The following is an 11,932-nucleotide window of genomic DNA, read 5'->3' as shown; positions in this document are numbered from 1 at the left end:
CATTCTACTTACACATCTCACTCACCATCATTTCTGATATATGTTTTCTCCTCCAACATATTTAGCATTTTAGGCATTGTGAATAACTTGATTTCAGTGGTTCTTGATACTCAAATTTTTTCCATAGGAGCTGAGGATTAAAACTATACCATTTTTGGAACTATCTTATTCAAGATAATTTTTTTTTTAATTAGAAAAAGTTTGTAAATGGTGCTGACATTTATAGTGAGCTGCTAGTTGGGATTTTTTCCTTTGATTTGCCATAGATGGATGTTCATGTCATAATGAGTAAAAACTGAAAGATCGGTACCTACAATTTTCTCCTGAATTACTATTTTTCTGCATAGTATTTATATGGCAAATATTTTAGTTAAATATATAATTTGAAAGAATATGTCTTAAAAATCTAGATGTGTTTTTAAAATATACTTGATGACTGATACTTGATCAAATTTAATATAAAAATGGGGAATTCAATCACAGGAAAATACTATTATACATTTAACAAAAGAAAGCTCTTCTAAATAATAGACTCATTCAAATTTGAAAATAACCTTGGAGGCTAATGCAGCTTGCCAACCTGATATAGAAATTTCCTCTAAATTCTAAAACATCCTGACATACAATTTTTTTTTTCAGTTTCTAAATTGGTGTTTTCAGTGGTTAAGAATCACTATCTCCATGTTTGAACAGTTCTAATAGAAAATTCTTCCTAACACTGAAAACAACTCTGCCTTCCTGTAATAACTTCCAGCCCTTGGTCTTAGGTTGCTCTCTTCACATGCCAGTCATTTAAGTGTTTGAACCAGTACCACGTCTTCCATTCCTCCAAAATCAAGGCCTCATTTTTATTTTTGTTCAATGCTTGGCACTTTAACATCTCCCACAATAGCTGGTGTTATGTATCTCCTTGTCCAGTTATCTCAGGACAATCTGTCCTACCTAGCTCTATTGCTTTTATGGTGGATTGAGCCTGTCCAGTGTCACAGAATCTGTTTCAGGTATGGACCTTGCCTCCTGTCTATTCTCAGTGTGCTGGATAATTCAGACATGTCATCCCCTCATTTAGCTCTTTAAGTCTTATATATCCCATTTGGACTACAGCCTTGCTGTCTCCCTTCTCCTTCTCATGCCCATCAACATAATCACAGCCACATTTTCTGGGAGAGGAATTATGAAGCCAAATTTTAGTAAGTCAAACAATTTGTCTTTAGATATGGTTTGAAGACTTTTAAAAACACTAAAGAAAACTCCAGAAAGTATACAAAGAATAGAAACCAAACACATCCTTGATGGTGAAGGAGAGGACAATTTGCTCACAAATCAATACTGACCAGCCTTATGATAATAACAATCTAAATTTGGAGATTCATTTGTGCAGTTAGTTCATTTGGATAGAACATGATATTTTCATAAAACAATGCCATAATTAAATAAGTTTATGAGTCAGATAGTTTTGTTCATTTCACTAACTGGCATGCCCAATGATAAAGGTCTAACTAGCTCAACAAATTATGCTGTTGGTCTCAAGGGTAACAAGATTGCTGAAGTAACTCAGAGTATAGTCTTCCGCTAATGAGTATCATATTGTAGCATAAATATTTCTTTATATGTCTGTCTGCCTCATTTAACTGGAAACTTTTAGGGATAGGGACATATCTTCAGCATTTCTGGGCCCAACAGTTGGCAGAGTGCCTGTAATATAATAAAGCTTCCAATAAACTGATATTATATTGAGCCAACATGTGAAGCAAGATATATTTTAGTTGTTTCAGAATAAATTTGGTATATCTGTATGTTTTTTGACTTATTTTCACATGCAAAGGAAATTATTTTACATTTTAGAATGTTATCACATTGTACTTTATTAATGTATGTGTTAATTCTTTTTGTAAAATTAATCTTGCTTTTGTTCAAAGTCTGAAAAAATTGGTTTAGATAGTTTATGCAACTTTAGTTTTTGTAGTAAAATAAATGGAAAAGTTAATCAAAAGCATTTTTTTAGAGTGAAATTGCATTATACAAGTGCACTGCCCACCTTTGGAGAGCATGTATATATTATAGTTTGCTTTATAGTTGGATCTTTAAAGTGAAATTATAGATTCAAAGTCATTTATTCACTTAATTTTTTAATGCTTGGGGAGTATTTGTTTTCAGTTAATTCTCATATTTAATTCTGTGTTTCCTTTCAAAGGCAGTAACGGATAAAACAATGGCTACAAATTTCCTATTTATCCTACAAGAGTATAATAGCGTCAATGACCTTTTTCCCATTCAGGCAGGGGAATAGTGCCCAAAGCTATTTACATTGCACACACAACTTACTTCATTTCTCTGTTAGTGGAATATGGGGTTTTGCATATGCTATGAGAACTAAAATTAGCATTTTTGAGGTCCATGTTAACCATATGAACATGTAGTAAAACATTTCAATTCTATAAAATGATTAATTTAAAATGTATCTCAGAAAAAATATATACTGTCTGTATTTATTGCTATTACAAATAAAAGAGGTTGAGACAGGCGAATGCCAGGATTCTCATTTTCTTGCCTCTCCTTTCCCAGGTGTTCTGGGTTTCTGAGTGGCTTTAATGGTCTCAGGAGTACTAAGAGTGTGATGGTGAAGGTGGAGGATTATCAAAACGGGCTTCTGTAGCTAGGATATGTCCAGCAACATAGATTTCAAGGTGGAAAACTAGGATTGAAATTAATAGAGTGACAACTAGTCTTCAGGTAAGTCATACGTGGAGAGAGATCTCCAGGTCCTAACTGAGCTAAGAACAGACCAAATGTCCACGGGCCGCAGATGACTGCAGCAGAAGCTAGCCAAATCTGCAGAGGCAGGAACTTCCCAATGCCGGACACCAGGCACACCAGGCACACCAGGCATACCAGTCAGCTGACAGGGTATGAACCTATCTACTGCATATACTCAGATGCTCATGGGAGGAGCCAGTGAAGGAGTCAAAGTCTGAGAGACTAAGTAGTACCTCCAAAGGGCTTTTAATGTGTTTGCATTGGACAGATGCTCTCTTAATTCTAGTTCCTGTAATTTTTTCTTATTTCTGGACAGGGCCATTTTCTATCATGTGTCTGGTTTTCCTCTGTGATGAGCTGTCATTTCTAAGTCATATTGTCTCTCAAGTCCTTCTTGAAGACTACAGCCCATGTTGCAACTCATTTCCTCCTTGGGAACCCAACCCTTGAAAAGTGAACTCTGTCCGCATCTCACATGATGGCATAAGGCCACTTGCCTTCTCCAAATTTCCGAAGAGCTCTGGTGCTTACTTGTCAGTCCTTGTTCCAAAAGTATTGTTCCAGACTTCTTTCCTTACTACCTCTAATCTTCTATATGCCTCTAACTTTCTGCAGGTCACTTTGCTTTTTTTCTTTTAAATGCCCCAGGCAGAAGCCTTTATCAGAGTTTATTTTAAAACTTAAGTATACCGTAGGGAATTGGCCTGCCAGGTTGCTGAAGATGTCCTCCTCAAAATGAAGCAGGAGCAGCAAGGAACAAACCTCTCCAACACTGAACTGAGGAAGGAAATGGCTTTTTATCTGGCTGGGAGCTGCAGGGGGCCTACAGCCTCATTCACCAAGCTCCTGAGCTGCAGCTACTCTCCCTTTTTATAGGCTTACAACACTGAAGGGGAAACCGAGGCAGAACTATGCTATTGTCCATTTGCTGGACGTCTGACCTTACAATCTTTTGGCTTCATTGGTTTGCTAATTCATATGCAGCATGAGCAGGGACCAGCAGGGAAGGGGGCTTACAGAGACAAGACAAAGCTAACAGGCTGTTTGTTGGCAGAGGTGTTTCCAGGAGGGAGCCTGGTCTGGGGAGACATGGGGCGGTGAGCTAGTGCGGGGCTCCAGCCGGCAGGGATAACATTCATTTACAGCGCTTTCAAGGTTAACAGATAGCAGATACGCTGGAAATTAAAAGGGGAGTTATCTTCCCAGCTCTTTGGTATTTTATTTTATTTTATTTTTTTCCTTCTTCACCCTCTTTCCCACCTCGAAGGCAGGGGAGGGAGGAGGTGAAATAGAAGGAAGCAAGGGGGTCTCCCCTCTCAAAATCAAGGCCTCCTCTCAGTTAACATTTTAATACTCATAGGCCCTGATTGAAGCTTTCCTTTTAAGTCATTAAGCAGAATGGTTAATCATTGCAGTCTGATGCATTAGCATATGAAGTACTTTCCTGAAATTCTGAACCTGTCTGAATTAGTCCCTCTTCTCCAAGTTAGTAGAAAAAAGGACGGAAGCCCCTCTATGACAAATCTTAATCTCCATTCTTACAGAAAATAAATTGCAAAAAGCATTTAAAATAACAGTTTGTCCCCTTTCCAAGCAACAAGAGTGACATAATATTGGTCTACAGGCTCTTATCCATTGAGAATGTAAGTAACAAAGTATGTTTCATTGAAAACTATTTGTAATTAGCTAGTATACAGACTTTAATTGATTTTTAAGTATATTTTCCAGTGAAAATAACTAAAAATGTAATATTCTTTTCATTATGGATTTTAAAAGTTTCAAAATGTTTACAAAGGGTTTTGAGGTTTTTGAAATAAATACAGAATATTGAATTTTGAGGCAATGTGGCACTAGACCAGTCTCCATAATGAACATTAATTATTTAAAACTGAAGATTTATTACCACTTTTTATAAAACCATGCATCCAGAATACAGTTGCTTTGTGCTTATTAAGTTTTATAATTTTAAAGACTTTTATAAAGCTTAATGAGCCTAAACCTATGATAGCCAAGTTAATAATATTCATATAAAACTTAAGAAATTTGTGGGAGCTATCTTAAAATACAATTTAGGCATAAATATTAAATGTATTATCCTAGTATTTAAAGTGTTAGATTTTGCTACACCTGATAATAAATATTTTTGCATTTCTTCTAAGTTGAGGGCTTAACTTGATTTTTTTCTGGTGGTAATTAGTGAATCTTCCATGGGAAGTTAATTACCCTTTCCTAACCCTGACCAAAATGTGTGCTGTAAAATGAGTTTAAATTTTTTAATCAAGAAAAGCCTTTCCCTGTGGGCTTTTCAGATTTAAAAATCCAATTAGCCTTAATGTTTTTCCTTTTAGAGATTAACCACCCTTTTATGTTATGAAACATTAATTGGAATTCAAACTATTTATAGCCCCTTTTAAAACAACCTTTTAACAAATCAGTACATTTTGTGTTTTCTTTTACAAACAGTATTCGCCTTTTGAATTCAGTATTCTTGAAGGCGTAAAATATTACCACAGTATTCTTCCATTTAATTTCTTTTACAAGAACAAATTAATATGCACCCTTGTTTCTAAGAATGTTCACAAAGAAAACTATTTAATAGTTTAAAATAAAGCATCTACATTTCTTCCATTCATAAAGAAATACTGAAGCTCCAACAAATACTTTCATGAATGTCTATTATGCATGCACAGTGTTAGGCAGTGCTCCTTAGACTTGCTTCAAAAATAAATCGTCTAGGACAGGCATGGTGGCTCAAGCCTGCAATCCCAATCCTTTGGGAGGCCAACATGAGATGAATGCTTGAGGCCAGGAATTCAAGACTAGCCTGGGCAACATAGCAAGACCCCATTTCTACAGAAACAAAACGTTAAAAAGAATTAGCTGGGCATCCTGATTCACATCTGTAGTACTAGCTACTCAGGAGGCTGAGGCAGAAAGATTACTTGATCCCAGGAGTTCAAGGTTATAGAGAGCTCTGATTGTGCTACTGCACTGCAGCCTAGGTGACAGAGTCAGACCAGGTCTTCAAATTTAAAAAATAATAATAATGGCCAGGTGCAGTGGGTGGCTCACTCCTGATATCTCAGCACTTTGGAAGGCTGAGGTGGGGGGGATAGCTTGAGCCCAAGAATTTGAGATTAGCCTGGGCATCATAGTGAGACCCCATCTCTACAAAAATTTTAAGTCAATTAATCAATCATTTGGGGGAAGGGGTGCCTGCTGAAAGTACCAAATGCAGGACCTCACTCTTGGAGATTTTGATTTAGTAAATTCTAGATTTGGGTCCTGGGAATACATATTTTTAACAAACACTGCAAATAATTCTTTTTGGTGGGCAAGGTGGGCAACACACTGGGCTAAAGGTTGAGAAATTAGCTCTGAACCAGACAAACCTGGATTTGAATCTCAGCTCCATCATAGAGATTGTTTTATAAGCGGTATAAGTTTGATTACTTAAAGAGCCTGTGCCCTAGTTTCCTTATCAATAAAACTGAATGAGAGAATTGAAGCACCCACAAAAGTGTGTTATGAGAATTAAATAAAATAATGCATGTGACATGCTTAGCAAATGGAAAATGTTCAATAAATATTTTGTCTCCTTTGTCTCTCTTTCCTTGATTTCAACAGAAGCCATCTTCCACTGTCACAAATGCTATCACAGTCTTTCATTCTTCAATTAGGGATGAAATTTTAAATTTTAAAAGCACCCGTCTGCCTTGGTAAAGAAATTGTTGTGACAAAGTAAAACGTTGCCTAATGTACAGCTTAGTTTTGACTTGGTTCGAAATGTTTCCTCTTAGACTCAACCATGAGTTTCTCATTTATTAATTAATTCATTCAACAACCATTTCCTGAGCTCCTAATGTGTGTTGTCACTATAGTAAGCTTGGGATTATTATAGCAAGAAAACCAGTGTGTTCCCTATTTTTGACTCATGGAGCATCCTGCTGTTTCTGTTGATTTTGACTGGCTTCTATTGCCAACACTTTCAATTTGGCCTGATTTTTGTTTTCCATGCTCTACCAGGACCTTAAGCCTTGAAAAGTTCCTTAGCTTCCACATCTGCTCTGCCCCGAGGAACATTCCCCTTTGCTCCTCGACTCATAGGTCTCAAGATCAACAGGGGCTCCTGTGATTGATGACAGGCACAGCATGAAGCTCAGCTCTCCTGCTCACCCATGAGGAGAGGAGTCAGACAATCAGTTTTCAGAGCCTAGAGTGGTCATTAAATGTGTGAGAGATCTTAGCAGCCTACAAGGAATTTTTAATCTATTAAATAACTTATTTTCACAAAGTGCAATGCAAGAATGTATACATTTTTGAATGAGAAAATCCAAATGTTTTTTTTCTCAGTAATCTCCTACCCTGGCACAGGCACTCAGCCCTATATAATGTTTTATGTTGGCAAACTGTCATATATCATGCAGAGTATTACTTTAATATTTTTTCATTTGATAAACTGAAGGAGAATACCGTTTCTCATTTGTTTCACCATCATATATCCTCACCATAATAATATCAGACTTGAAAATGTGCATAAGTCAGCTTATATATATGTATACACACACACATATATTTATATAAACAAGAATAGTCAATCATGAAAAAGTCCACTTGTATACAAGGATCCCTCTCATTAATACTTTAACATTTCTCCTTAATCCTGAAAATGTAATTAATGTAGCACCAGGAGAGTAAAAGAAAGCAGAGACAAGTAGTCAAGTAGTGAAAATGCCATGTGACCAGGAATATTGAAGGAATTTATACAGTGCAGAGTCAGGAATTCAGTAAAAAAGGGGAGGCTGAAGGAGAGAAATTAGTGATTCTACAAGAGGAGTCTTATCAATAGATGCTGTAGACTCTCACTCCTCAGCCCTGGTCTGCTCAGCTAACATCTCTGGCCTTAAGTAGGCTACATTTATGTATGCTCAGAGTTACGACAATCTGTGTCTTGGAGAAGAAAAAGGTGGGAGGCTATCTTATGGAGAGAGTAGGAGGGATCCAGACTTACAGGTTCTGCTGACAACAAAGAAGAAACACTCAAATCCAGTGGCTGGAGCCCAGACTTTGTTGTTATAAAGTTCCATTCCCATGATAATGACCTCTCTTTGAAATCCACATATGAAGATCCTCACGCTTAATAAGTGAAAATGGGTTTGATTTCTTGCACCTTTTATTTCAGGTCTCTCAATTTCTTAAGCTAGGGCTGACATGCAGTCAACATTTCTATGGAATAACAGCATCACAGTTTGAATGGACACATAAGATGTCACCTGGAAAAGAGCAGTTGGCTACACCAGACAGGTCCTCATTAAGATGGCAGGACCTTGCTGCAGTCACCATGTCTGTATCAGTCACCTATTGCTGAATTACAAACTACCTCGAATTCAGTGCCTGGAAACAATCTTATTGCTCATGATTCTCAAGGTCAGGGATTTGGGCGGTGCTCAGCAGGGATAGCATTTCTTTCTTCCACTTGGTGTCAGCTAGGAGATTTAACTATGGTTGGAGGCCTCTGACATCTGCTGCCTTGTTGCTGGCAGTCATTTGAGATGCATTAGTTCTTCACCTGGCCTCTTGCCTCATGTGACCTCTTTCCTTATGAGTGCACTTTACCAATCTGGTAAGTACTAGCCACGTATCTTTTACATAGAAAATTATATTAATCAAAAGTAAATAAAGTATAAAATTTAGTTTCTCAGTTATGAGTTATATTAGAAGTGCTCAATAACCACATGTGGCTAGTAGCTACCACACTGGACGAATACTTCCATTATAGCAGGAATCTATTGGAACGCACTGTTGTAGGGCACCTCTCCTCAGCAGGATGGCCTAGACTTCTTTCCATGGTGGTTGGCTTCCCACTAACTGAAAACAGAACTACAGGGTCTCAAGGCCTGGCCCTGAAAGTCTCAGATACCACAACTAATGCATTCTATTGGTCCAAGCAAGTCACAAAACAGCACAGATTTCAATAGACTCCATAGCAAACAGTAAAGACATATCATAAAAGGTGAAGAAACAGAGAGATATAATTCGCTGGTTGCCATTTTATAAATTTGAACTTCATGGGTTTTATACATTTCTTATGGAATTATTAGACTCACATAACACTGTTTTTTCTCTTGGTTATATATATATATACATATTTTTTTGAGATGGAGTCTCACTCTGTCGCCCAGCTGAAGTGCAATGGCATGATCTCTGCTCACTGCAACCCCCACCTCATGGGTTCAAGCAATTCTCTGCCTCAGCCTCCCAAGTAGCTGTGATTACAAGTGCCTGCCACCACGTCCAGCTAATTTTTTATTTTTATTTTTTTCAGTAGAGATGGGGTTTCACCATCTTGGCCAGGCTGGTCTTGAACTCCTGACCTTGTGATCCACCCACCTTGGCCTCCCAAAGTGCTGGGATTGCAGGCATGAGCCACCACACCCGGCCGCATATTGCTTTTTTAAAACTTTTAAGTTCAGGGGTACATGGGCAAGATATGCTGATTCGTTACATAAGTAAATGTATGTCATGGGGGTGTGTTACACAGATTATTTTATTATACAGGTATTAAATCTAGTACCCATTAGTTATTTTTTCTGATCCTCTCTCTCCTCCTACCTTCCACCCTCCGATAGGCCCCAGTGTGTGTTGTTCCCCACTATGTGTCCATGTGTTCTCATCATTTAGCTCCCACTTACAAGTGAGAACATGCTGTATTTGGTTTTCTGTTCCTGCTTCAGTTTGCTAAGAATAATAGCCTCTGGCTCCATCCATGCCCCTTCAAAGGACATGGTCTCATTCTTACGGTTTTATAGTATTCCATGGTGTGTATGCACCACATTTTCTTTACCCAGTCTATCATTGATGAGCATTTAGGTTGATTCCATGTCTTTGCTATTGTGAATAATGCTGCAATGAACATACACATGCATGTGTCTTTATAATAGAACAACTTATATTCCTTTGGGTATATACCCAAGTAATGGAATTGCTGAGTCAAATGATAGTTCTGTCATTAGGTCTTTGAGAAATCACCATACTGTCTTCCACAATGGTTGAACTAACTTACACTCCCACCAACAGTGTATTAGTGTTCCTATTTCTTCACAACCTGGTCAGCATCTGTTCTTTTTTGACGTTTTGATAATAGTCATTCTGACTGGTGTGAGATGGTATCTCATTGTGGTTTTGATTTGCATTTCTCTAATGATCAGTGATGGGCTTTTTTTCACATGATTGGTGGCTGCATGTAGCTCTTCTGTTGAAAAGTGTCTTTTCATGTCTTTTGACCACTTATGTCCTTATAAATTTGTTTAAGTTCCTAATAGACACTGGATATTAAACCTTTGTCAGATGTATAGTTTGCAAAAATTTTCTCCCAGTCTGAAGGTTGTCTGTTCACTCTGATGATAGTTTACTTCACTGTGCAGAACCTTTAATTAGATCCCACTTGTCAATTTTTGCTTCTGTTGCAATTGCCTTTGGTGTCTTTGTCATGAAATCTCTTTTTTTTCTTGAGATGGAATCTCACTCTGTCAACCTTGCAGTGCAGTAATGCAATCTTGGTCCACTGCAACCTCTGCCTCCTGGGTTCAAGCAATTCTCCTGCCTCAGCCTCCCAAGTAGCTGGGACTACAGGTGTGTACCACCATGCCCAGTTAGCCTTTTCTCCTTATCTTATTTTTCTGACATAAACTAATTTCTGCTAATATATTAGTACATAATGGCTTAAAGTAGGTACTTAATCAGGAAAATGCCTATAACAAAAAGTTTGTTTTCAAAATTCCGTTCAATACTCTTCTTTCAACTACTGGGTTTCCTTTTTTTTTTTTTTTTTTGTCCCACACTTTCATTTGTCCTGTATTTGAGAATATTTGAAAGTTTCAAAAATCAGTTTTGCAATGTGAAATTATTTTGATTTGAACAAGTCTTTCCTCTTTTATATGAATTTGGTACAGGGAGAGAGAGGGCTGTTTGGCATCTTAGTGATCAGTTTCTTCCTCTAAGAAATGGGAATGATAGTGGTGTTTTCATTACAGTGTCATTGTGAGAATTCAGTGTGTTAACATGTATAGATGCCTTTAGATACTATAAGGCCCAGAATAGCATCACAAAAATTCAAGGGCTTTTTAACTTAGGATGCATACTTAAACGTATAGTGAACAGTATAAAGTAAGAAGTTTTAAATAGAAGTTAATGTATGATCTAACAAATTTTATACTTAATATTAACTAAATCAACATATTTTTACTATATCTAACGTTTATCTACTTCTTTCCTTATTTCATTCTAAGCTTTCTGAGGACAAGAACTGCTCTGAAATTACAATGGTCCAAAAGTACCTAATAAAGTACAGTCCATCCTGCAGATGTCCAGTGAATGTTTAATATTTCAGCATTTTCAAAAACAGTATTTAATGTTTTATTCTTTTATCTTTTGGTAAAGTAAATTGCATTTTTGAGAATAATTTCTTTTTAGCAGTAGAGCTTGAATATACAAATAGTATTTGCAAGGTTAAATCTATTTAAAACCAAGGACACATTTAGCTTTTCCTCTGAACATTTTATCCCTTAACGATTAAATGCATTCATTAAAAAGAATGTAGATTTCTAGCTCTGCTGTTTCATAGCTTAATGGAATTTTGTTTGATTACTGTATTGATTTAATTTTTTAAAGATGCAAATATATGTGGCCTACTTGCTGAATGTTTTTTCCTAAGTGGAATAAAATTCAAGGCACTCTTGTTTCTTTTCTCAATTTGTCCTGGTTTCTTTTACCATGTTAGAAATGTAAATCACGGTCAGGCGCGGTAGCTCACACCTGTAATCCCAGCACTTTGGGAGGCCGAGGTGGGCGGATTACCTGAGGTCAGGAGTTCGTGACCAGGCTGGCCAACATGGTGAAACCCTGTCTCTACTACAAATACAAAAATTAGCCTGGTGTAGTGACACATGCCTGTAACCCCAGCTACTCAGGAGGCAGAGGAAGGAGAATTGCTTGAGCCTGGGAGACAGAGGTTGCAGTAAGCCGAGATCATGCTACTGCACTCCAACCTGGCCGACAGAGCAAGACGCTGTCTCAAATAAAAATTTAAAATAAGAAAGAAATGTAAATTAAAGAATAAGCATTGTATACCTAGGCTGAGTTTGCATTAGCCATATGATACTCTCAAAGGTAAGCC

The sequence above is a fragment of the Saimiri boliviensis genome, chromosome 6 (genome assembly GCF_048565385.1).
Source record: "Saimiri boliviensis isolate mSaiBol1 chromosome 6, mSaiBol1.pri, whole genome shotgun sequence".
Taxonomy (NCBI): Eukaryota; Metazoa; Chordata; class Mammalia; order Primates; family Cebidae; genus Saimiri; species Saimiri boliviensis.
The sequence above is the reverse complement of the archived record's forward strand: the minus strand, read 5'-3'. Positions refer to the sequence as shown.